The sequence below is a fragment of the Vidua macroura genome, chromosome 3 (genome assembly GCF_024509145.1).
Source record: "Vidua macroura isolate BioBank_ID:100142 chromosome 3, ASM2450914v1, whole genome shotgun sequence".
Classification (NCBI taxonomy): Eukaryota; Metazoa; Chordata; class Aves; order Passeriformes; family Viduidae; genus Vidua; species Vidua macroura.
In genome coordinates, this window is record NC_071573.1 from 98,984,684 (window position 1) to 99,009,996 (window position 25,313).

Here is a 25,313-nt window from a genome sequence, read left to right on the forward strand (position 1 = left end):
TAATTTGTCTCAAAGGTCTCATTTGCTATGATATTTTAAAATATTGTCTTTTTTCTGATATCTTGATCGCAATTTCATATCTTATCCTACCTGGTGAAGAACAATTACAAATTATTTTGGAAATTCAGCATTTCAAAGGATTTAAAATCAAGGGATTCTAATGGGATTCACAAGACAGAGAAAATGCTTGGTTTGGCAAAGAACTGGCATGTGATGTGAGGAAAATTGGACATGGGAAAGACCACACAGCCACATTGCTACCTTCTCTTCACCTGACTACAAAAGATGCCAGCCACATCATGTGGATGGCTGGAGTGGGATGGTGTCCACCTTCTCCCCTTGTACATCTGCCCCTGCACAAACAAGGTGTTTTGTCCAAGAGGCAGTTCATTAAACTCAGACAACTGCCTGAAATCTATGTGACTTCATTTGTCTTGAATTTTGAGCCACTAAAATTTGTTATTTGATCTTTTTATCCATACTATATACACATGTGTATATCTCCAGTTTAACTGGATTATGTAAATGAAAGTCTAAGTATTTAGATGTCTCAGTGTCTTTCTGTTAATAATATTCAGCCTTTTTTCAGGCTGCATTGTGTACTTGGATAGACACAACATGCATTATATTCAATTCATAAAGGCATGATTCTCTTGGCCAGAACAGCAGCCAAATTTAACTGAGAAAGAACCTGTCCAATGACTGGACAATTACTTGCACGCCTGAACCATTACAGCTGACTTCATTAACAATGTCAGACATTCTCACTTGCAAGACAACATCTCTCAGATATGCATTCATATTCTCAGATTGTCCCTGAGTAGGTTTAGATAGACAAATAATAGATTACATATATAACTGTTTATTTGTATTTTCTAAACACATGTGAAAGTTAAACCTGAAAATATGAAGTGTCCTAGTTTGAATAAGAAATGAAAAGCCAAAGGGAGTCCAGGGTAATTAGGGAGCCAAAATGTCCATTAAAGTAAGGAGATGAAGAAATCTAAAAAAATATTTTCCTTTCTTTATCAAAAACATGAAGAAAAAGCATAACGTAACCTGCATGAGACCAGCCCTTTTCTTGGCTGAATCACAGCAGTTACAGGTAACTGCCCAGCCAAGGGCGTTCAGAACACAGGAGGGTCTAGGGTCATGTCAGACCCATGTCCCGCTCAGCAGGACACCATCACTGCTGCCCTTTCAGCAGGGTGATGGGGTGAATCCTGACTTGCAGCTCGTCAACCTGTTCTGGTACAGTGTTTTCTGTGATTCCTTGGCTTGTGCCTGACATCTTTCTCAGCTAGGTTTTGGATAGGTCCAAGACAACTTAGTTTCCAAGACTAGAGGCAGTAACCCAGCATTGCAGATATCTCAGAAGATACCAAAAATGTTCGAAATATCCAGCAATCACTTAGCTAGTACTAAAATAAATTAACCTCAGTCTCACTTGCTTCTTCTGGACACTAACCAGAAAAGCAATAGGTAAATTTTAATCTGTAAATTTTAATTTTTTCTCCTGCAAACCAGGAGTCTATACAGACAGCAGCACACAGTGTGTCCATCCCTGGCCTTGGTTCAGAGAATGGATTTACTTAAGTTCACATTCACCATATTATCAACTTCACCCCATGGCAAGGTCTTTTACACTTTTTGTATGAGCTGTTTGACCAGAGATAAGAAAAAAACATGCATGGTTTTACCTGCCCTTACAAACACAAGACCAACAAACCCCACTAGAGCTGAGTCCTGACATATCAGCATGAACACACAAAGTTTCTTAAGAATTTCTTGCTATAATTTCTTGGATTTGCAATATCAGTCTAGAAGTCATGTAAGAATAATGTGCAACAGACTATTGCAGTGAAAAGATGAGACCATTTCAGAGGCTTCCAAAAGATTTAGTTGCGGTAATTTAGAAAGGGTTAAAGGAAAAAGAGGTTGTATTTTATGGTCATTGCCTCACCCATTCTTTGTTAAGATACTGACTATGCCTCAACATGATAGAAAAGAAATTGAAGAGGCCTTTGCTTGGCAGTGGGTCGAGAACAGCTGTGAAAATAAATTATGACTAGAGAGAGAGAGAAAATATATGAGGTACCAGTATGCCTTACTGTACTTTTAAATTTATGCTGCAGATGGTGGAGTGTTTTTAAATCTCAGCACTCTAAAATAACTAACCTGGCAGGTGCACACCTGGTGGACTTCTAAGGGGAGAGATCCAACCATTATTATCATAGATGATCCAGTAGTTAAAGCTGAAGAACTGCATGGCCATGCAATTTTGGTGGGATGGTTTTTTTTTTTTTTCTTACTTGGATGCCAAAACGACATATCAAGACACAGGCAGAGAATAGTCTGTGTACACACATATACACATATTTGTCCATTTCCATGCACATTTCATGTGAGTATTTGGAGTTAATGGGAAAGTAGAACAGTCTAAGCATTTTTAAATTTCTTAAAAAGTTTTAATTTACTAGCTTTGGCATCTCATTATCAGAAGTAGTGATAACAGGAAGGAGGCTCTACCTCCAGTTACAAAAAAAAAATTAAAATATCCCTCAACTGATGATTCTTTTCAACATCTGCCTCTTTTCTTTCCTTTCATAGAAAGCATGCATGAATAATCAGACCGTAGTGCTGCTGTTAATTGAAAAAATCATTAGTAAACTTCCAGGTGCTGTTTACTATATAACCATTGTAATTTTCTATCCTAAAATCAGCATCTCACCAACATCATTGTCTGCCCTGGGGCACAGGGATTGTGCAGCTTTTACATTGTCAAAGGCAGTTGCAACCCCATTTGCTAGCAATGAAAGAAATGGATCCACACCTGCAGAGTTTGAGGCAATAATTCCTAATATTAGCCAGACCGCATGAGGAGAGGGCTTTTTTGCCAATCCTTTATGATTCAACGCATTACAATCCATTTGAAATCATTTAAATATTCTTTTATTTTGTTGCTCCTACCCCATGTTTATTCTTCCTTTCATTTCTCTCTTCTCCTGAAGCAGACCTACAAATAAAAGACAGACAAAGATCATACCATACCTATGCAGCTAAAGTAACAGAAGAATTGAAAACCACTTCTTATTTCAGAGTATTAATTATTAGACTTATCCAAGAAAAGAGCAGAGAGATATTCTCAAATACAGCATAACTAAGTACAGATGAAATCCAAAGCTCTTTTGGAAACAGCACCTGGTTTCTACTCCCCACAAAAAAAGTTGTTTCAAAGTCAGAATTGAATCTCTGGGCCAGAACAAATTGTGTTATCTTAGCCAAACTACAGACAGCAAGATCTCAGCTGGTTCAAATCAGAATATTTTTCCTGACTTCAAGAAGGTTGCACCTGTTTACTCCTACCTGGGCTGTGCCCTTCCATACTTTCAGCTATAACATACCAGCCTTCCACAAATCCCTGGCCCTCTCAAAAATTACCTTGGAATTGACAGATTTATCTATGTCTAAAATGTCTCAAAAATTGTCATCTTCACTTTCCCCAAGAGATTCTGCTCAGAGCAATTCATTTAAAGAGAATTCAAACCATCTCAACCATAACATGTTAAGAAACTTCAAATAATACTGCCAATCCAGAATTTGCTACAGATTTGATAGAGTGAACTTAATCTTCAGTATCATATGCATAGCATTACTAGGCTAAAATTAATACTAAAACAACCATCACAATTATTTTTTATATAATATATTCCTGGTGGGTTGAGCTCTGAGTAGATTTTCTTAAACTTGAATTTACAACTTGTTGCATATATAAAAGTACCTGTATACACTTAATTAGATATAGCACAAAAACAACCTATGTTCAACTTATGTGAACAGGTTTGTAAGCCAGTGAAAATGCTGGGAAGGAATAAAGGTCACAGGGCTGTAACCCAAGCAAAAAAGGAGAGACTGAGAAAAGAAAGCCAGAGGAGTTTTTCAGCAAGAGCAAGAGGGGAGAAGACCAGTATGAAAAGGATACATTCTTGGGGCTTCTTTCAGTCTAATGTGCTTTAAAAAGAGCACTGTTCAGCTAAGCATTTAAGCATTTATCTAATGGCTCATGGTTAAGATCAAGTAACTGGCACCTAAACCCTGCCAAATTTAAAGGTTGATACACTCTGAAATGCTTTATTGAACTGGAGCCCAAGCAATACTGACTCAATTAGAAAGTAATTTTAAAACTCTGAAATATATCACTGTCTGTTACAGATTGTATTGTCTTTCGTAATGAAGAAGTTTCTGCATTTTCATGAAAAGAACAATCAATAGTCTGGTAACATTTTCATCAGGAATAGACATTTTCTATGCTTGGTCATGCCTTTCAAGAATTCATCTGCATAAACTTTCTTCTGATAACAAGAAAGTTGATCATATAAATGTGGTCTTTGAAAGTACATTTTAATTTCTAACAGTTTTCCTAATATACTATCTAAAAGATATGACCAAAATGCCCAAGACCTAGTGGTAGGGAGCAGTTTTTCACTTCAGTGAAGACACTATTTCCACACTTCTCAGAGCTGACTTATTTCTACTTTGGGAATTTTATTTGTGATCCCAAAGCCTTCAAAAGACACTTCCAAAATTAAAAAAAAAAAGTCAGAGTTGATTAGGTGTTTATAAACATATTTACATCCTGAATCATCTTAAGGCAAAAACCAAGTATTTTTAAGTATTTGTTTTTACTTTTACCTTTTATTCAATGGTAAAATGCCTTTAAATATAGGCTGAACTCATCTGGGAAGCCAGAGACCCCTGTACATCTGTGAAGGCTTTAATCTGACTTCTTAAGCTGTTAGTCTGATTCCAAGCACTTTGAAGTAAATGGAAAAAACTTTTACAGACATCAATATCTTTGATTCAGACCCTTTGGGTCTTCAGAGGACCTTTTTTTGCAACAGACTGTCTATTGTGCTCTTTACCTGTAACATTGACTGTCTTTTGTATCAATAGAAATTTATTTAGAATCTTCTCCATAAATAATCTACTATTTACAATTAGTAATACACAGTATCATTTTCCTCCTTGGCCTCCACATTGCATTGTTCCAGATACTCAACTGGAAGTTTTTAGTGGGTTTAATTTTCATAACTCTGTGAAGTTTGTTCCAAGATTTCCAGGTGTGTCTGATCACTGAGTTATTTGTCTTTAAATCTTTCAGGGTGAATTTTTGGTAGATGCCAACCTTGCATGTGTCTGTTAATTGATGCTCTGCTTTCACCCATGGCAATTGCACTTCATCAGCTTGCCAGACTGTGAAAGCTTGAGCCAAATTAAAAGCCCACTGCTAGAGCTTTACATTTGGTAATTTTAAACTTCCATATTTAAGGCTGGCAAAATGTTTTGTGCTTCCCATCTTCAGCCTATCCAGAGAAAGAAAATAGATATAGTCTTAGTCACTGGCATATAAACTGTGCAAAAACAAATCTTGGAAATGCACAATTAATTTGTGGCACTGAGATAATTCAAAATGTGAACTTGAACAGATCCTGATGTCAGGTATCTTCTTTTATATTTTGAGTTATGTTTACAAGTCTTATGACTTAAAAAGTTTCATTCTGAAAGTATTTTCCTATCTTCCATGCATTAAAAGGAGCTGAAGGGGTCGTATACTACACTTGAAAGACTTTTTATTTCAGACACTTTTCGTGGTAGCTTGATACCTGGGTGAAATCAAATATCACTTTCAGAAAGCCCAAACATATGCAGGTATTTGGCCATATCTGCACCATGCAGCAAAGCTAGCTGCCTTCATGAGAATCTCTTTTGTTTTAGACATCTCTTGCTATATCACAGTGTGTGGATGTCTGTATAATTGTGAAGTCACCATATCTAAAGACAAAAATCAATATCTTGAAAAACACCTTGACCCAAGCCATCATAAACTTGATTTTATTCTTGTGTGGATAAAATCCCAGGGAAAATGCTTATATTTGGATGTCTTCTACCCTTCATCATTCAGATATCATTTCTCCTACTACTCTTGGGAAAGGTTATTGTCTGTTACTCTGTGTAGGTGGTACAGGGATATAAATATTACTACTAATAATACATTTATGGCACTTCTTTATCCCCACATAATTTAAGCAATCATCCAATATAGAACTGCCAGGGCTCTGAGGGCACAAACAGCAGTGTCCCATCCCAGCCTCTTTGGGACCTCATTCCACCCTGCACAGGACCTCACTGCAGCCCCCCAGCACCTTCAGTCCCCATCCCAGTGATGGGAGCAGCAGCAACGCTGATCTCCAGCCCCATCTCTTCCTGGTTGGAGGCCCTTCCTGTGCTCTGTCCCTGATTCATGGCTTGCTCTGTTGGAGTGTGTCAATGGATCCTGTTACCAGCACCTTGGGACTGTGCCCTGTGGGTGAGGGCACAGCCAGTGCTGGGTCATCCCCAGGTCCGCCTCCACAACTCCAGCCCATGCTACTCCCCCACATAACTATAAAATATACAGTGGAGATCTGATTTATGCATTTCCTGAACTGATCCTAAGTAAAAGAAAACATACCAAAATTACCAAGCCACTTCACTAGGAATTGCACCACTCTATAGAGATGAGTTTTATGAGAAACTAGGCACTTATTTCTGCAATGATTTTTTTTTAAGTTATATTTTTAATTTGCTGAGAAACTGGTAATGACACCCCCTGCAGGATGAACATGTTTGCAAAAGGTTTCTTGTCAGTTTTATGACTAAATGGTGTAAGGGGACAGAAGAATGTGGTTTTTTGCACCTTAGGAAAACAACATTGACCTGATTCAGTCCATCTCATGAGACCTGAAGAATATAGTTAAGAATGTGGCAGCATTGGACTCCCCTACAGTCATTTTAAAAAGCTTCAAAAAGAGTTCTTAAGGCGACTCAACTCATTTTCCAAGGGGAGGTGTTTTGCAGGAGGAAGCTGTGTCCATCTGGACCATAGCCACCACTGTAATTGCAGTTTGCTGCAGAAAAGCAGGTGGTGACTCTCAGAGGGCTCTGCTTTGTGGTGATCCCTCCACACTTTGATAACTTTCTCAAAGCACTGCTTGCATGTACTTTCATGAGAGGCACATAGAGAGGAGATAGGTGCCAACTTTCACTGTCTCTTCTGAGACATGAACCTGGGGCTGTCAAATAAGGTAGGAGGAGAGCAGTTCAGGAAAAACAGCTGCCAGCAGTGTGTGCCTGACCTGTGCAACTCCCCTGGGCATGAAATTGTTCTGTTGCAGGCTGTGGATTGCAGCTGTGAAATGTTAGTGGTAACCAAATGCAGTGGCTTTGGCCTCCATGGGGATCCTCTCTTGCCCCAGGGTCACTCCTGTCCCCATGGATGCAAGGCTGCCACAGAAGCGAGTCTCCAGGTCCAGCCAGTGGTAAGGCAGCTGGGTACATATTCCCAGAAGGCACACAAGCACACAGACATATGGCTGGCCCCACACATCAGCACAGAGAACAGTGCCTTTAACAACACCCACGCAAGCACAGACTCCACACAACACACCTGAACAGCACAGAGGCTCAGTCCTGTTCATCTTCTCCAGCTATCTGGGTGGAAATCCACTGGTGGAGGATGTAACCCCCAGTCTGGCTTTCCCCAGCAGTTGTTCTTAGTCTCTGGAATGGGGATCACTGAGCCCCTTAGGTTGACAGCCTCTCATTCCAGTGGTTGGCACTGAGACCTCTCCTACCCACTAGCCAGTCCAACTTCAAGTAAGCTCTAAACAATCCAAAAATTCCCTTCCTTCTGCAACCCATAATAATGCCATGTTCCTTTAGGTGATGTCAGTCTAGTTTGCATGGCATTGCAGGGAGCATCTTGCACTGACTCCACTCAGCATTTGCAGGTGAGTTTGCTGTTGGCCGCACCATTCTCCTTGGATGGTCTCAGGAATAGCTAATGCTTACATACATTCAAAGGAGGAATGGCCAGAATGATGAATAATCAATTCATTAGAGATTAGCATATATATCCAGGTCACGAAGCCCACGAGCTGTAAGTGTCTGAAGGCTAGGAGAGTAATATATAGGCTAGGAGAGTGTTATATATACTTGTTTCATTCTTAAACTCTTCCCTTGATAGCTGCTTTTTGTTCCTGTCCTAAACAAGGCACAGGGGAGATGAATCTTCATTTTTGCCCAAGATAGCTGTTTTTGGAAGGTGATGCAGATATGTCACCTTCTAATACAAAGGAAAGACTTGGCTGAGATTGTAATGAGCATTCGTCTCTGTCATGTCTTTGTCTACTTCAGTCCTGCTTCATGGGAAGATATTTCAAATGTCTACTGCAAATGAAATTATAGAATGGCAGGAAAGAGGATGGTCTCATTTATCACATAAAGATACTGGCAGAAGTAAAGAGGATCAGTGAGTCAAAGGGCAGGTTAGAAGCATAAACCGATTTGGGGAACATCTCCCATGTTGCAGATTTAAGACCAGCCATTAAGAGCTGTCATTTTTGTGAGCTAAAATTGGTTGTCCAGCACATTATTTGCCATATTTTTTACAAATCTTATTTTAGCCTTCTTTTACCAGAGGAAAGACCAAGACAATATAGAAACCAAGGTAAAGCAGAACAGGGAAAGTGAGTTACTCTGCAGCCTCTAGATCTTTTATCACAAGCTGCTTCTTCATTCAACATGTCCTCTGCGCCTTTCTCCATAAAGCATTATGTTTTTGCTCTGAATTAAAACTAAAGTATTTGCTGTTTAATGTGTGAGGGTTTTTTTACAGATTATTTAAGGCACAATTTCTGTTTATAGTCCCAGGGTATAGTCTAATCACCTTTGTTTACCTCACATTCCTTTCCTAATTAACTGACAACCTATTAGCATACATTTTTTTTATCCCAGGAGTATTAATTATACATAATTTATATCATAAGCATTTATTCCTTATCAGTCAGCTGAATAAAACATTTACCTGTTTATAGCTACTTGAGGTTAACACTTTTATACAAAAAACTCACCTGAGACTTCCAATCAAATTATCAGATTTTTAATTTTCTGTTACATAATGATAGTGTATTAGTCATTGTAGTATTTTATTCCACTCTAGGCTAAACAATCATTTAGAGGAGCAGAGTGTTGGCAGCACTAATTAACCAATGATACATGCTCAGTTGAACAATAAGCTGAAAATAATAAAAATGCAAGATGAGATAATGTATAGACCTTCTGTGTTAATTGTATGCTGGAAAGCAGGACTAAACCCTACCCTCAGCTGTACACGTGCAGCTCAGTGAGAGCTGAGCATCCAAGGGCAGGCTCTGGCTGACATGGCAGGACAGAACATTGTCACTCTCAGGCTGCAAAATTCATTGTGTGGATTTTATCTTTGCCCACTAACACCCAGTCATTTCTGAATATAAACTGCAGAGCAACCAGGTGGAAAAAGGGGATATTCTATCACCTTAGGAAAATAAACTGATAAAGATACTGTTGCAAGAAACTTTGAATAAATAAAAATAAAAATTAAAATAATAAAAATAAAAGAAATAAAAGAAAAAAAAAAAAAAAAAAAGAAAAGAAAAAAAGTAAGCCTAGAACATTGTGCTCTTAAGGGACTGTACTCAATTAGTTTACCCCAAGGCCTATCATGCCTTTTTTATCCTGTTTGTCTCTGGTTTTTTGACTCCTGACCCTCCTACTTCCATTTTCTCCTGAATATTTAAGGATTTTTTTAATCCTTCTGGGGATTTCTGTACTACTCTCATGTTATTCGCCTTTCATTATTATTTTGTTATAGTACCCTTTTTCACATTTGATTTTTATTTTCCATGTCAATTCCAATCCTGTGACACTGGACTTTTAACCCTCAGTCTCCAATGCTTCTCACCGTATTTCATATTTTCTGTTTCTTTCTCCCCTTCTCTTTTGTTTCTGGCCTTCTCTCATATCACTGCCCCTGTACCCCTCTCCACCTCAACATAGTTCTCTATTTACTTAGCTCTTACTTCATTTGCTATTCATTATTCCCATGTTCTTTGTACAACCATTGTGCCTTAGAGCTCTGGCCATGGAGCAGGCTCCATTGTACCAGGCACTATAGAAACACAAAGCAAACCATGTGCCTCTGACCCATGCAGCCAGATACAAGAGAAGAAACTAGAGGAGTTGATTGCTGGATCAAAAGAAAACCTTCTCCTTTGGCCCCTACATATAGATCATTCAATTTAATTTAGAAGGGGGAGAATAAGGACAGTGTTGTTAAAAAAAGAAAAAAATAGTCAAGAGTGGAAGCACCCGAGTATTTTGGGGGGGAAAAGTAAGAGAACAACACAGAAGAAAAGCTGAAAAATGTGGGCCAGAAATGTTCATGGTGGATGATTTTTAAGGGCAAGAAGCACATAAAAGGACATTGAAAAGACCATAAAATATGCATGATTCACATTTCAAATGACAAATACATCTCATAATCTTCTGTCTTGGGGGCAGGATTCATCTGACCAATTTAAACATCTAAAATCTGAGTTAGCTTCTTGTCAACCAACAAAGGGAGATTCTGGGCTGCAATTCATCATTAAAGTAAATGTCTAAAATAGCTAAGGCCAGCTGCATTCTAAAAATGTGTCCACCTTTCCTTTTTGAATGAAAATGATCCTGTCTACTTCAAACATGGACTCTCTGAAGTCTTAAAGCTAGGAAAGAGGAATTCTGCAGGCATGTCCATCCTTGATAACAAACTGGCCTGAGCCCTGACTTTGTCCTTTCTGCTTCTGTGAGCCCAGCAGCTGAAAGCCAAGGCCACCCAGGTGCTGGAGGCCTGTGGGCCTCCAACAATGCACACTCTCAACTGTAAGAGCAACACTCTTATGAACTCTGCCATGGTTTCCTCCTCCTCCATTAGGAAGGATTGTACTCTCAGAAACCAGGACAGATCAAGGCTCATTAATGTTCTTTACCCTTACTCAAATCTTATTACTTTCTTTCACAACATTCATTTGCAAATTTGGGGTTCTCTACCCTGCTGACTCTGGCCTCTTGATTGGGAATACTATTTTTAATTTGATTGAGACTTCACAGAGTGCTCCAAACATAACCTCCATAATCCTCTAAGTTTCCAGGAGCAGAGCTGTCCTGGTATTACAAGATACTCTGGTTTTTGTTAATAACATTAGTATATCATATTTCTATATGATTCCCATATCTGTTAGGAGAAGATGAAGACCGTGTAATGTCCTTCTCCTGACCACTTCTTTGCTTCTTTTTTGCTAATATACTTTTTTTTCTTAACAACAGTTTGCTTCTTCTATCAGTTTTCTAAACTTAAAATAAAACAGATAGGTTAGTCATGGTCACTAGTGACTTCAATGTTTGAAAAGAGTTCCTTTGCTTACACAGATTGGTTGAAGAATGGTCTTGACAATGATAGAGATCTCTGCAACTGAAGTGCTCTTTGTGGAAGGTGTTTGACTTGTAATAGCAGAAGTAAACAACCAATAAAAATCTAATTTAACTTCCACTTCCTTGTAGACTAGAAAGTAATTACTTTGGGTGTAGATGCTGCCCATGACCCCTCCTTTGGGAAGGTCTTCCTGTTTCCCTTGATGTTTTTCCTCTTTTTTGACACTTGTAAAGGAGCCTTACTTTTTACAGAGGTTGAAATATTTGTCTGAACCAAATTTTCCTATATTCAGCACCAAGATATCAAGATAACATGTGAATGAGATAAGAGGAGGGGGATATGTGATTACCAAGGGATACAAACAGTATTGTAATTACCTGCTTTGTGACTTGCTGTATGCTGCTGTGTGCTGCTGAAGTAGACTGCTGAGGCCACCAGAAGGTGAGAAGAACATCTCTCACTTCTCACAGCCTGTTAGAACAACAACCTGGATACAAATGCCTGCTCCACACACTCCTATCCCTCTTCCTCTGTCAGACAATGGGTTCTGTTCTGTTCCTACAGCTGCCAAGCTGTGCTCTGTGTACCATCAGCAGGCCAAGAGGTTGTGTTAATGACCAGCAGAAATCTAGTGAAGCGTAATAATCCGTCATTATGTCGCCTTTGTGTTCAGTAAAAGTGTGGGCCAATAGGATATGTGGTGGCCAACAGGAATGTCCGATGGCTGGCCAAAACACTTCCTGATTTACCAGAAATGTTGAAGGTTGAGCAGTAGCTTTATGGTTCAAAAAGTGAAAAATTCTGTTTCAATCTGTACAACTGTTTTAAATTGTACCAGATATGGTGTCAAATCCCAAATAATGTCTTAGAAAGTTTTCTGCCTGCATCTTTTTAGAAATCTCTCAGCTTAGTTTCTTGATGAAATTAAGGTTTCCAGGGTTTTCACTCCTCTTAGTCCTTCTGATCTAGTGGCAGTTTTATTTCTTCTGCTGTAGCAACAATGTCTTTTCCCTAACCCAGAAAACCTACTGAAAACACTGAGGCTGGAGCATTGCCACTGACAACACAATGTGGCTTCTGAATACCTTTGAAGCTGAAGAAGACACCAGAGTCCTTAGATGCTTCTTAGTACTATAAACATATATTCTACTTGTGAACCTAGTATATGTAATGAAGATAAATATTTCCAAGACCATCAGTATGCAATACTGGAAATCTATGCCTATATGTCTACTGATTATTGCAGTCACTCTTAAGAAAGCTTTTGAATCGCACCCTTACAAGTCTGACACAACTGTCTTTCAGGAGCAGTGAATGAAAACAGTGCTGAAACACACAGAGCTGAACAACAACCCCCTTTCATAGAATCACAGAATCACAGAACCACAGAAGAGGATGAGTTGGAAGGGACCTACAGGGATCATCGAGTCCAAGTCCTGGCCCTGCATAGCACAGGACAGCTCCAAGAGTCCCACCATGTATCCAAGAGCATTGTCCAAATCTTTCTTCAGCCCTGTCAGTCTTGGTGCTGTGACCACTTCCCTGAGGAGCCTGTTCCAGTATCCAACCACACTCTGGGTGAAGAATCTTTTTCTAAAATCCAACATAACCCCCCCACTTGACTCAGCTGCAGGCTATTCCCTCATGTCCTGTCACTGGTCACCAGAGAGAAGGTATAGTGTCTGCCCCTTCCTTTCCCCTCACAAGGAAGTTGTAACTGTGATGAGGACTCCCCTCAGTCTCCTCTTCTTCAGGCTGAACAGATCAAGTGACCTCAGCTCTTCCTTATATGGTTTCCCCTCAAGACCCTTCAACAACTCCATGGCCCCACCATTGGATGTTCTCTAATAGTTTAATGTCTTACTTACATTGTGGCACCCAGAACTGCCCCCAGCACTCGAGGTGAGGCTGCCCCAGTGCAGAGCAGAGCAGGACAATCCCCTCCCATGCCCAGCTGGTGATGCTGTGCCTGATGCCCCACAGGACCCAGTTGTCCCTCCAGAGGAAGGCACAAGGTCAACTTTTCCAATTTCAGCTGCTTAAATTTAAGCATCTTGCTGTATAGCAAGGCCTTTAGGTGACTTAATTTTTACTGAGGTGAATCATATAAAACAGCTAAAATTAAAACCCAAAACAATTCCATCTCAGGTCCTGAGGAGTGAAAATGCCTTGAGCAAATTTCCACAGGATGTTTAGTGTTCAGACCCATCAGCTGCCAATGCTGACTCAGTTCTCTGTCTTACAGGGAGCACTAAGCCTAGCTGAAAACAGAGATGAGTGTGGAATCTCCGCTTTACCATCAGGAGTCCAAATTCACCCTCAGATATCCAAGTATGACTTGATACCGATAGTGACTGTTCTTCCTCATACATACCTCCTAAAAAAACCCCAACAAAATAACACAAAATCTACACTTTCAAACTTTGGAGCTCTGAAATGGAGGACCCCCAAACTGTTGGACATTTTTATCATTACAACCAGGGCTTCAGTGTTATCAGGGCTTCTTCATCAGTTACAGTATTTCTATTTGTCTCTGAGCTTAGACATCATGTTGTGTCTTTTGCTATAAGAGCCAAAAGTTCAAATTATTTCAGAAAAATCAAAGACCATATAAGAATATGGATATGGAAGTGTTAACAGCTAGATACAATGATTTTAGAGGTCTTTTCCAACCTAAATAACTCTATGCTTGTATAAGGATCTCCTGAAAGAAGAACATTCACACCTTAAATGATAGGGCTTGGCTTGCTCCTTGAGCAGGCAATGCTTCTGACCCAATACACAGTATATCAGAAATCTCAGTTGGAGCAAACTGACTTGATCCCAGTCAGCGAACACAGTCATAAAATATAGGAATTATTTCTTCCCATTTGAATGTTTCCTAGTGTTCTGTGAAATAAACCAAATATATATGTTCCAGAATCAAAGCCTGATTTAAAAAAAAAATCCTGCAAATTAAACAGGCTTTCATAATTACGGCACAGTATTAATTATGTCAGGCTATATCTAATGTTGGGATGTGCCTTTATATGGACTATGAGATATCTTATGACATTCTGTATGCTTTGATTGTATTTTATGATGCAAGTAATTTCATTGGTTTTAATCAGCTTCACTTAAGTTACTTGGAAAAAGCATTTAATTCTTTTTGCTTTAAGAAAATAAACTGCCAGATCAGTATTTAGGTTACAAAGTCTAGAGGGAAATCTGTCCAAGAAATAAAAACTGCAGTTGTCACAGCAAATGATCAGCTAATAAGAGGCTGTCCACAAAATATATGCAGCAATTTGAGCTGTCTTCGAAAGTCAAGAGAATGCTGTGCAATTCATTAATTTAGTATAAATACTGAAATATTTGTCATTTCTCTTAAAAAAAGTAACTTCTGAAGTGACACTACTTAAGTGGAAATCTAAATGTCTCATAAAAAACCAGCAGCATTCTAGCCCTCACATCTGTGGCAAAAGTTGAATCACATCACAGAAATACAAATCAGAAAATAATTTTTTAAAAAAACTCACAGTTTTTGAGTGTCATGGTTACCGAGTGCTTGAGGTTGATAATATTTCATGATCCCTGGCTCTGATAAACATTTTTTACCTGAAAAATACCTGAGAAGTCCATTACAAAAATGTAGCAAAATGTGCAGTTTTATTATAAATAGCCTGTTGGGCAGTTTAGTAAAGAAGGATTGCAATACTCAATAGACACAACATAAAAGAAAGTGATGCTGCTCCATAGCCCGCTGACTTTTCAGAACAAAGCTTCCACTTTGCTATATAAGTGACAGAGAAGATGAAGCCACTTAAACACTCTGTCTCCATCCCTCAGTTTATTATTTGGCTGTTAATGGATTATTAAGTCTGTATGTTTCAGGGGTAACTGGAGAAGGCAATGCATGCTTAAAACATCCAGTTCTGGCAAACTATTTTCAATTAAAAATAGTAGCAGGAAATGTGGAAGCTTCCTTTACACCTGCCTTAGGACCTAGAGGTCCTGATCACACACTTTTTATTACTCATCTCTTTATTATTTTGTTTATTCTTCCTTCCTTGTTCAGGTTTTGTCCTCTTCTTCCTCACTTATCTTTGCTTTCCATTTTTATCTTTTCATAGAGATATGAATTTGGTGAATTGTTTTAAAATCCCTCACCACAACACTAGCTCTTCTATTCCTACTAGCTGCCTCCAGGAGCTGGTAGCAGAGCAATCTAGATGAAACAATTGCTTTCAGTTATGCCCTTTTGAATTATTTGATGTGGGAAGGGAATTCCAATAGCCACTGTGGAAACTCTATGGACCTTTCCAATTCCCAATGAAGAGACTTCTAAGCCTAATCCATCAGAAATCCTTGGCAGCTGCTGGACCACAAATGTCTGGCTGCTCTACAGACCACATATGGTAGTGGATGCTTTGACAATGAGTGAGAGATCTCTTGTCCACATCAACTGTACAAAACTTAATTATTATTTCACCTTGCCTTTTTCCCAGAAATAGTCAGCTACATGGAAGATAAAATAATAACCCTGGAAAAAGGATGATGGAAAAGTATTTGGTCATTGCATACACTACTTGAAGCAAGGATAAAAAATCAGTTTTTAATCAACATTTTTGTCTAATATGTCCTACTCCATTTCATAATGATAGACAAAGGTATATCTTTCCACCACTGTTTTGTTTTTGGTTTTTTTTTTTGTGCAGCATTCTCTGCTATACATATTTTTGTGTTGTTCAAACAGAAAACATATTTTACTGTTTCTTGAAAAGTCACACAATTTACACTGGGAATTTCTGCCTATCCTGACTTCTGTTCCAGAATCACTCAAATTGAGAGAGCTGAGTACTTTCCTTTGTATGAATGTATATGAAGCTAAACTGGGGTATTGTGAAAAACAGTTCACAAAGCCACTGGAAAGCTATATATAAAATGATATTCTCATTTCAGATGAAGCCTGAGACAAAAAGGATATAGGTAAACACAGCTGCAACATTTTTAGGCATATAATCAAAGGCACAAAGAATATTGGAAAAATATGTAATTATTGTAATTAAAATGTGAACAGTATTGATGGAAAATATCTTTAAAGCATATAAAATCAAAACAAATCTTCTAACATATGGGAATTTATTCTACAGCAGAGATATGCCAGAACAAAAGTACCAGTTACCTACTTGCTTCTTACTGCTAGTAGAAGTTGAAACTTGAGAGAGGCAAGAAATAGAAGAAATGTTCCTCAGTTCTGCTTCACTGAAACCTCTACTTTGTGAAGAAATCAGAAACTAGCATCAAAACAATAACAGAAGGGTATTTTTAAAATGTTCTGTGTTAAGACACTTGCCTCTCCATCTGCATCTCCAACGTCATGCCCTTCTTATGCCATGTTTCTGTACCATTTTCTTTTCTTCCTTCTATTTAAGTCTTTTGATTCTGATCTTTTCCTTTGCCCTGTAGATATTTTCCCTTCATCTCTCTGTGAATGTCACAGCAAGTGAGTACATGTTCAGCTTTCATCTGGAGTTGCTTCCACTGGGTATAAGCACAAGTGTAAAATGAAATTGATCTGTGGAAGACCCTTAAGCTTCCTGTGCAGTCTGTGGAGACTGGCAAGCTCTCACCAGATGGAGTCACATTCCAAGCAGAAGCCAGACTAGACAGTTTGATGTTCCAAAAGATGCCATGACTGTGCAGGCAGCCTGAGACAGCCGGGCACCTGAAAGAGGGCTCTCTCAAGGCTTTATCATTCCATGGAAGACAACTGATGCCCCACAGAAGAACTTTCCACTGCTTTGTCTTTCTTAGGTTCATGCTTATTTTTTTCTCAACAGATGTCACCACAGTTTGTTCTCCAGGGCTCTTCTATTCAACAGGACCCCAATAACAATCTTCTATTCAACAGTCATAACAACAGATGAGGAATAGTTTTGGAACCCAATGTGTTATGTGGCATATATCGACCCAAAGATTAGGGTAGTCTAAGGACAAAAAGGACTATATACTATTCTACTGTCTACCCCTTGCCATGGCTCCAGTCATACCGGAATAAATCCAGCCATGGACCTGCTAAATCCCCATTCAAAGTGGGAAATGCAGTGGCCGTGACACCACCATTATCAGTGACCTGCAAGTACAGCTGGATGCAGACCATGTTCTGCAATTCAGCACAGTCTTGGTCCTGCTCTTCATGCTCAAAGGGAATCTCTGTGCCTCTTACAGACTACCCTCAAGTCTATACAGGCTGTGAGGCATCAGTGGTCCTGAGTGTTGTGTGAGGAGTGGAGTTACCTGCTCTAGAAAGTCAATGAAGTCCTAAAGCAGGATGTGAATAGGTACTGATAGCTCCACAAATCAAAATAGCCACCTGGAAATTGTTTGGAGAGATGGGCTTTTTCTGGGTTTCCATTCAGAAACTATTTTTCTCAATTTATCATTTGGAGGGAGAGCTGACATCTTCCTTCCACAGTGAAACCTTTAATTTTAAGATAACTTGCACATAATACTTTGCTTTTGCATTGCTTCAAACAGAATGATTTCCCATTAAGATAAAGCAAGGATAAGCCGACTGCGGCCACTGAACAGAGTGTTCTGGCAGAGCAGAGAAGCAGTATAATGACATTAAGAGTTTGATTTTTAAAACATTCAAAAAATAAATTAAATTACAAAATGAAATTTAAAAAAAATGGTCAAAATTGTCTGAGCAATACAGAGTCACTTGGAGGTCCTTCACAAATGCAAAACAATTGGCTTCGCCCACAGGCCTTAACTGCTCCAGCTGGACATTACCTGACCACTAAAGCCCTTTGGATGAGCCAGTAATGTTTAAATAATCCACATCCAGCCACTGTCTTACACCTTCCTTGGTGGACTGCACTGCAAAGGCCTGGTACAATTAATTAACATTGGGACCAAAACCAGAGTCTCCAGCTTCCAAAACAAATGCTCAGTCATGTAGCCAAAAGCACAGCTCCAATGGCATAAGCCAATTTACTCCCTGTTTTATTAAACTTCCACAGTGTTTAGAATCACTAAGTCACAGTAGGTCTGGCACTTCATGTTATGAACCTTGGTGAGCATTTCCTTACCCACCCAAGCAGAAATGTAGCGTCTATTGCTAATTCTGCTGTCTGAGGCATTTCTGTTTTACTGCAAATCATATGTAATGATGTGAAATTTGGCAATATATGTAACATGCATGCCTGAGCCCAATTAAGACATGAATCTGCCTGCATATGTAGATGTGTCTGCTTCCCTTCTAAAAGTTTGAGCATTATTTTGTGGTCTGTATGTTTCTCATGTCACTGCCTGTGATCACACTTAATACACAGGTGGCTATAGCAAACTTTCCCTTGTAGCCAAAATTCACCCTCATTTAATTGGAGTAATCTGAAAGTTAAGTTTCAAACATGTGCAGATTTTCTGGTTTTCCTGCATATTTAGCAGACTGATGTAGACACCTCTAGGAGGCAATTTGTCCTGCCAAAACTTAATTGTCAAGGAGGGTCATATGTCCTGAGGTGGCTCATCTCTCTCTGCTGAACATTGATATAGTCTAAGCACTACCTTACAAATAAACAGACTTTTCAGATGGCGTGAATCACCTGGGACACATCCCACCTCTGCATGCTATTGGTTTGAAAATAATAGCTCAGCTTTGTAATTTCAGATTAGTTTTCCTTCCCTAAATAGGGAGAGATTGAAGAAACTATGAAAAGTACATTTCATGATGTAATTTCAAAAATGTCCTGGTTTAGGGCAAATTTGGGAGGAAACTTCAAAGGGAACCCTCTAGAAAGCAGATTCAAGTGGCCCCTCCCCAGTTGGTTTGGGAAAAGATTTCTTTGGAGAAAAGTGGAAAAAAACTGTTTATTTAACAAGCAAAGTATTCACAAGCATAAAAAAGTCAATAATTTTAAACAATCAAATGTCTCGCTGTTCTGAAGAGATGGCAAATTCAGAGAGGGTCCTATTCGTGGGGTGTAGCTTGGCTTGCTCAGTCTCTTATCAGTCCATCCTGCACTGTAAATGCCGTGTCCTGGGCCCCAGTGGGCCACAGGTCTGAGCTCCTGGTGTTTTTCTGGGTATTCAGTCCAAATCAAGGCTGAACAGTTCCAAAAAAAAAGAAAAGCCCAACTATGGGTAAATTCTGGAGATCTGCAAAAATTTACTGGTTTTTACTTTTCTGTGGATATTCTTTACAGAAATAAGTTTTATTGAAATACTTGTTGGACTCCATACAGCCAGAGGTAAGACCTGCTTGTTGGCCTCTCTTAGCTCTACTCATTTCCTCGATGGGAAGAAATAATTGTTCCTTAGTCTCCATTCAGACTTTTGTAAAGAGCATTTTTAAATGAACATAGTACAAATTCCTTATAACTTTAAGGATCTTACAAGTGTAAATTGATCAAACTTGGAGCCTTAGAACCAGCTCCCCAGGGAAGTGGTGGAGTCACTATCCTTGGAAGCGTTCAAAGAATTAGTAGACGTGGCACTTCATGATATGGTTAAGTGGCCAGAGTGGTCCAAAGGCTGGAATTGATGATCTGGGAAGCCTTTTCCAACCTTAATGATTCCATGATTCCAAGAGAAGAGTGTAGTAAGGGAAGAACTCAATATTATGACTGGCATTAATTAGATTTCAACACCAACCCCTAGTCACCCTAAGTTCCCTTTGCACTCCCTTAGTAGAGAAAAATGGGCATTTTCATAATGTGATTAATCTGATATCCTTTAGACTGAGATGAAACCTTGGCCTCTGTAGTGGCCAACTTTTCTCTTTTGATGACAAGGAAGTTTATGGTGGCTAAATCAGCTGTAGAGATCCTAGAAACATTTCATCCAATCATCTGGTGGCAATGGGAAAAGATCAACATGTTTCATATTTAATCACTTCCTAAATAGATTAAGGCAAATGAAAATCATAGTAGCCACAAAAAGAATTTTCTCAAATAGTGTGATTTTAGTTGCTACTATTCCTAACCAGATATTCATCTCACCAGACCAGACTATCTACTTTAGGGTGAGCTGAATAGTATTTTGCACTTCATTGACTAAATTGCTATTTAGGCTGCATTGCCCACCTACCAAATCCAGCCTGCTATCAAGGATTGCCTAACATAATTTTATATCACTTTATTTATATCAAGAACATTACAAGATGCAGTTTTCTGTTTCTAATACACAGATTAACACAGGAGCATTTTTTTTCACCAAGAATGAGCTGGTTCTCTGAATGTTTTAAATGATTAAAACATCATTCCGCCCTCATAATGCACTAGCCCTTTAAAGAATTCTTTCTAGACTTGCAGAGTGAAAATATGACTCTTAGTTCCCATATATTTAGAATTTTACAGGTTATTGAAACAGCTAAGCTGGAAATAATTGTGGTCAGCTGGCTTACTGCAATAATTTTATTTTAGTTCATTTCTAGCCTGTACTTGTTTTTAAAGCATCTTGTTGTTTTAACATCTGTCGCTTTTGAGATATAATTATCACTTCAGATTTCCTTTTTGTTTCAAAATAATCTTGAGCAATGGAGGCTATTTGTTTGTCCTCCTCCTCCATTCATAGATATAGGTGATTTATAGTAAACCAAATTCTTCTTCATTATCTATCCTCACCTAAGCCAGATACTCTGGTTGCCCCATTCTGACAGAACAGCAAGGTCTGAATCTTTGTTTCTGCTGTACAACTTGCCAGGTGCACTGTCCTGGGTTATTTATAAGACTTGGCTTTCTCCTTTTACTATTTCTACCACATCATCTTTGACAGCATTTACATATGGTATTGAATCTTTCTTTATAATGGTAATACTCACAAAAAAAAAATATATATATGTATATACACTAAAATCTTCCCAGTAGAAGACATCTTTACTAATAGAAGTTGCCTGTTGTTCTACTGGCAAACTTGTTTCATGATAATAAAATCGCTTTGTAATAGGACATGTTTCAAAGATTTCACTGGCATCTCTAATGTATATTTAATGCAAATTCTCCCATCATTAAAACTGCTCTGATGGTATTCCTGAAAGCTGTGTTGAGTACCTGCAGAAAGCAAGGGAGAGAGTAGGAGAAGAGAGGAAGAGAGTTGTGTGGATTTCTAGCTAGCACCTATCATAGAGTCCTAAAAACATCCACCAGTGTCCAGATTTCTTGAGGACATGAAACAGTCTTGCAGCAAGCAGAGGCGGTTTGGCTCATCATGCCTTATTCCCTTTTCCATCTACACCATGATGTCTTCTAATTGATTCCTTAATGACCTCCGTGTTTTTGCCTTAACTATCTTGCCTAGTAAGCCATTCCACACATTTATGATTCGCTGCTTGAAAAAAATGTTTCCTGACATCTGTTCTGAATTTGTTTTTCTTTAATTTTCATTTATGCCCTCTCGTTCTATCATCTGTGTTGGGCTGAAAATAGGAACCCATGTTGACATTTTCTGAACCATTTAAATTTTATGTTCTTTAATTAAAAATCTCCTTCTCAACTAGACAGAAGTCTAACCTGATGGTGGAGAATATAGTACTGTAGTTAAAATAAAATAATACTTTTATAAACATAAAAATTCATTGATATGTATATTTAGTACTCCATAGTTCAACTCATCAATATCTCCTAAAGAGAAAATTCCAGCATTTGCGGTTCTCTCACAAATATAGAGAGGGAATGGAATGCTGAAAATACTAAAAGGGGCCAGGAATTAAGGAGATTTTTTCCTGGTTTTGTCTAAGACATCCTTTATTTTAGGGTTTTATTCTTCTTTAGATGTCCGAATTATATGCACACAATGGAACAAACTGAAGACTTCTCTTTGTCAGATTTTCACATTAGGTAACCAATTTTCAAAAATACTAAACATTTTACCTTTTCAAAATCAGATTTTTTTCCAAGATATCTCAATTTGGACTTCCACAAATTGGAATATCCTCCCAGTTCCTCTTAAAAGATGGAAATAACTGAGAGAGTAACTTTAATCGCCACAGCTTTGTGGTGCTAATGCTCCAATCCAAGCTCAAATTTTGACAGTATATGCTTCTCCAATTGGTCGATGCTGTGAATTTTTTTAAAATCATACTTTTTAGCGTGTTTTTACTTCTTTCAGTTAGTCCCTCCGCTAATTTTTCACTCTTTATTTTTCTCCTCTCCTTTTGCAAAACAATGACTGAAGTGTCAAGATTACCCTAATGCTCTAAGGTTTCAGTCATCATTGTAAAAAACTGTAGGAGCACTAAAAGTGATTTTAGCTTCAACCATTTTATATGACTAATGGGCAAATTTATTTTTAGTCCTTCTGCTTGGCATGCTCAGGGAAACCTTTCCTGCCATAGGTTCTGAGGATCATTGCCTATTCTAGCCTCGTATGCAAGCAGCCTCCTTGGGAAGAGCCAAAACAATAACCCAAATTATAGTTGTGAAAATATGTTGATGATCATAATCCTTCCCTGGGACCTAGTGGAATTTTGATGCCTCAGAATGCTCTTAAGAGGCAATACACTACTATATAGATGTTATACCAAAAATCCCACTTGTTAAAAAAATGGCTATTCTTGTTAACACATTGAATACAGAAAGAAGAGAGGAAAAATAGGTGAAGATTGCAAAGTTTAAAAAAAATTGAATGAGAAACATTACTATTCTGAGTTATTCTAAATGCAGTTTTAGATCTCATGCCAATTTTAGATATTATGCATTTAAGTGATATTTCTGGGTGTGTAACTGATTTACAAGAATCAAGTCCTGTCACTTTCCTGAACCTGTATGTAGTATGGAAAACGACCCCTTGTTCTCTCTGTGCACATCAGAAGTATCCCGAAAGGCAAATACAAAGCAAACACCATTTTGCCTTAATCTGAGGGCTGTAGGGGAGGAAAAGGGCAAGCACTAACCTCTCCCAACCAACTTAACTTTTCTCTTCTTCACTTTAGCACCTTTCTGCTTAGATCTTAACTTCTTTCTGCCAAATTCTTATTGCCCTTCTTTTTTACCTTCTTAGAAATATTCTCTGATTTTTTCTGCCGATGATCTAAACACGTGTTCAAATGAAGTCATATATCCTACCACTGTCCAAGCAGATAATAGGACCTAGGAGCTTTCAGTATGCCGTTTTTGTGTCATATATCCTCCAGAACTTTGCTGTTTGTACTGCTTTTTGGGCCGAGAACCTCAGCTGAGCCTGTATCAATAGAATTTCTGAAACATACACAGAAACAAAGGAATGCAGAATAGTTTTAACAGAATGAGAAGAGATAGCCATCTCAACAATTTTCCAGAGCAATTTGGCTTGATGCTTATGCCTAAAATTCATTTTGTTAGAGTGACTGATCTTCAGGAGAACTGTGTAATGAATGGACAGCTAGGTTAATGTCAACGTGCTGTTACAGGCAGAAGCCAAAAATTCTCTTTAATGTTGTCTCATTAGGAAGCCCCTGTGTAAGCATCTTTCCCGGAATACTGTGAGAATCTGCACGCCAGAGCTGGTGGGAGGGATCCTCCACCAGCTGCCAAACATGACATTTCTGGACAGGCTGCTGAACCCTCAGCAGGTGACATCTGTGAAGCAGCCTTTCATCTTCCTGTCTCTCAATGGCTGGGTACCTGCATGGGGCAGGGATCCCAGAGCGGCTCTATGAATACAGCCTGTCTCTTTCTCCCAGCTGGGCTTCCATAGCCACAGGCTGAGGATCCCTGAATTTGAGCTTCCAGTGTCAACATCTGCTCTCAGAGCCTCTTTTGTCCATTTCTCTCTTTATGTGCTGACAGCTAAAGCCTGGTCCAGCCAATATAAACTGTCTGTAATCATCAGAATACAATCTACTGACTGTTTACAGCTTACAAGAAATAGGTATATCTTTTCACTTCTGTGGTGTATTTAGCTGAGTAGGAGAGTGATTAACCAGCAGAAAGGATTGAGCAGTTTAGAAATTTTTCAATTGCTGTAAAAAAAGAAAAGCTTAAAAGCATGATCTGAGTGGAAACCTACTTAGAGATTGTATTAGAAACATTTACAATTCTAAAACATTGGTACACAGCTTGTGGTTTTCTTGAAAATCTTGCAAAAAACCCAATATTCTGGGATAGAATATAAATAAGAGATAGAAAAAATAAAACAAAATGGAAAAATAAAAAAGTGGTTTCTTTTTTCCTTTTCACAAAGTCCCCAAAAGGCAAATGTTCTTTTCACAAAATTCCAAGTGTTGCTAAATGTAATTTATTCATAACAATTAATGTTATCGCAATGAATACCAAATGAATTGCTAATCATTGGCCACCCTGATTTAAAGTGTTACCTATCCATCTGTCTGTTTTGCTAAAGGTACTTTTCACAACATATGTTTCTTTTGTCTCTTTGAGTGCCACTAGCAAAGGCATAGTCACCCATCAGAAGGACATTCAAATACATAATAAATAGAAAGTTGTTCAGAACATCTCCATGTCTTGCACAGTTATTTCTGGTTTACTTTTCTTTATGAAGGAAGAAGGGTTTTACCTCAGTGCTGGATAAATGTAGGTGAGAAGATTATTTCCTGCAGCCAAAGGATAAGGATGTAATGATAGGACATGGTGGAATGGTCTTAAGCTGAAGGAGAGTGAGTTTAGGTATTAGCAAAATGCTTTGTTGTGAGGGTGCTGAGGCACTGGAACAGTTTGCCCAGAGAGGCTGTGGAATCTCCCTCCATGGAGGTGTTTATGACCAAACTGAATGCGGCTCTGAGTAACCTGGTCTGGTGGAATGTTCCCTACCCATGGCAGGGGGGGTGGAAGTAGATAATCTTTAAGGTCCCTTCCAACCCAAACCATTCTATGTTTCCATGGATTGGGAACATAAGGTCTAGATACTTCTCCTGCTTCTGCCACAGGCAGCCTGGACCTCATGATCTTGAGCCTTTCAGAATAGAAGAACCTAAGTGGATGTTTATGAGTTGAAATGTCATTCAATTTCAAATTTAATTTGGGTCCTAAATCATCTGTAAAAAAATCAACCACTATTTTTG

The 25,313-nt window shown here is 38.6% G+C and overlaps 1 long non-coding RNA gene across 1 annotated transcript; it reads right to left on the bottom strand.

The window, feature by feature from the left end:
* Window positions 1-2,961: 2,961 nt before the first annotated feature.
* Window positions 2,962-24,997, bottom strand: LOC128805299 (uncharacterized). Its single transcript, XR_008436369.1, has 3 exons — window positions 24,809-24,997; window positions 14,848-14,937; window positions 2,962-3,016 (listed from the first exon to the last, which is right to left on the bottom strand). It is a non-coding gene; the product is annotated as an uncharacterized LOC128805299 (long non-coding RNA).
* Window positions 24,998-25,313: the final 316 nt, after the last annotated feature.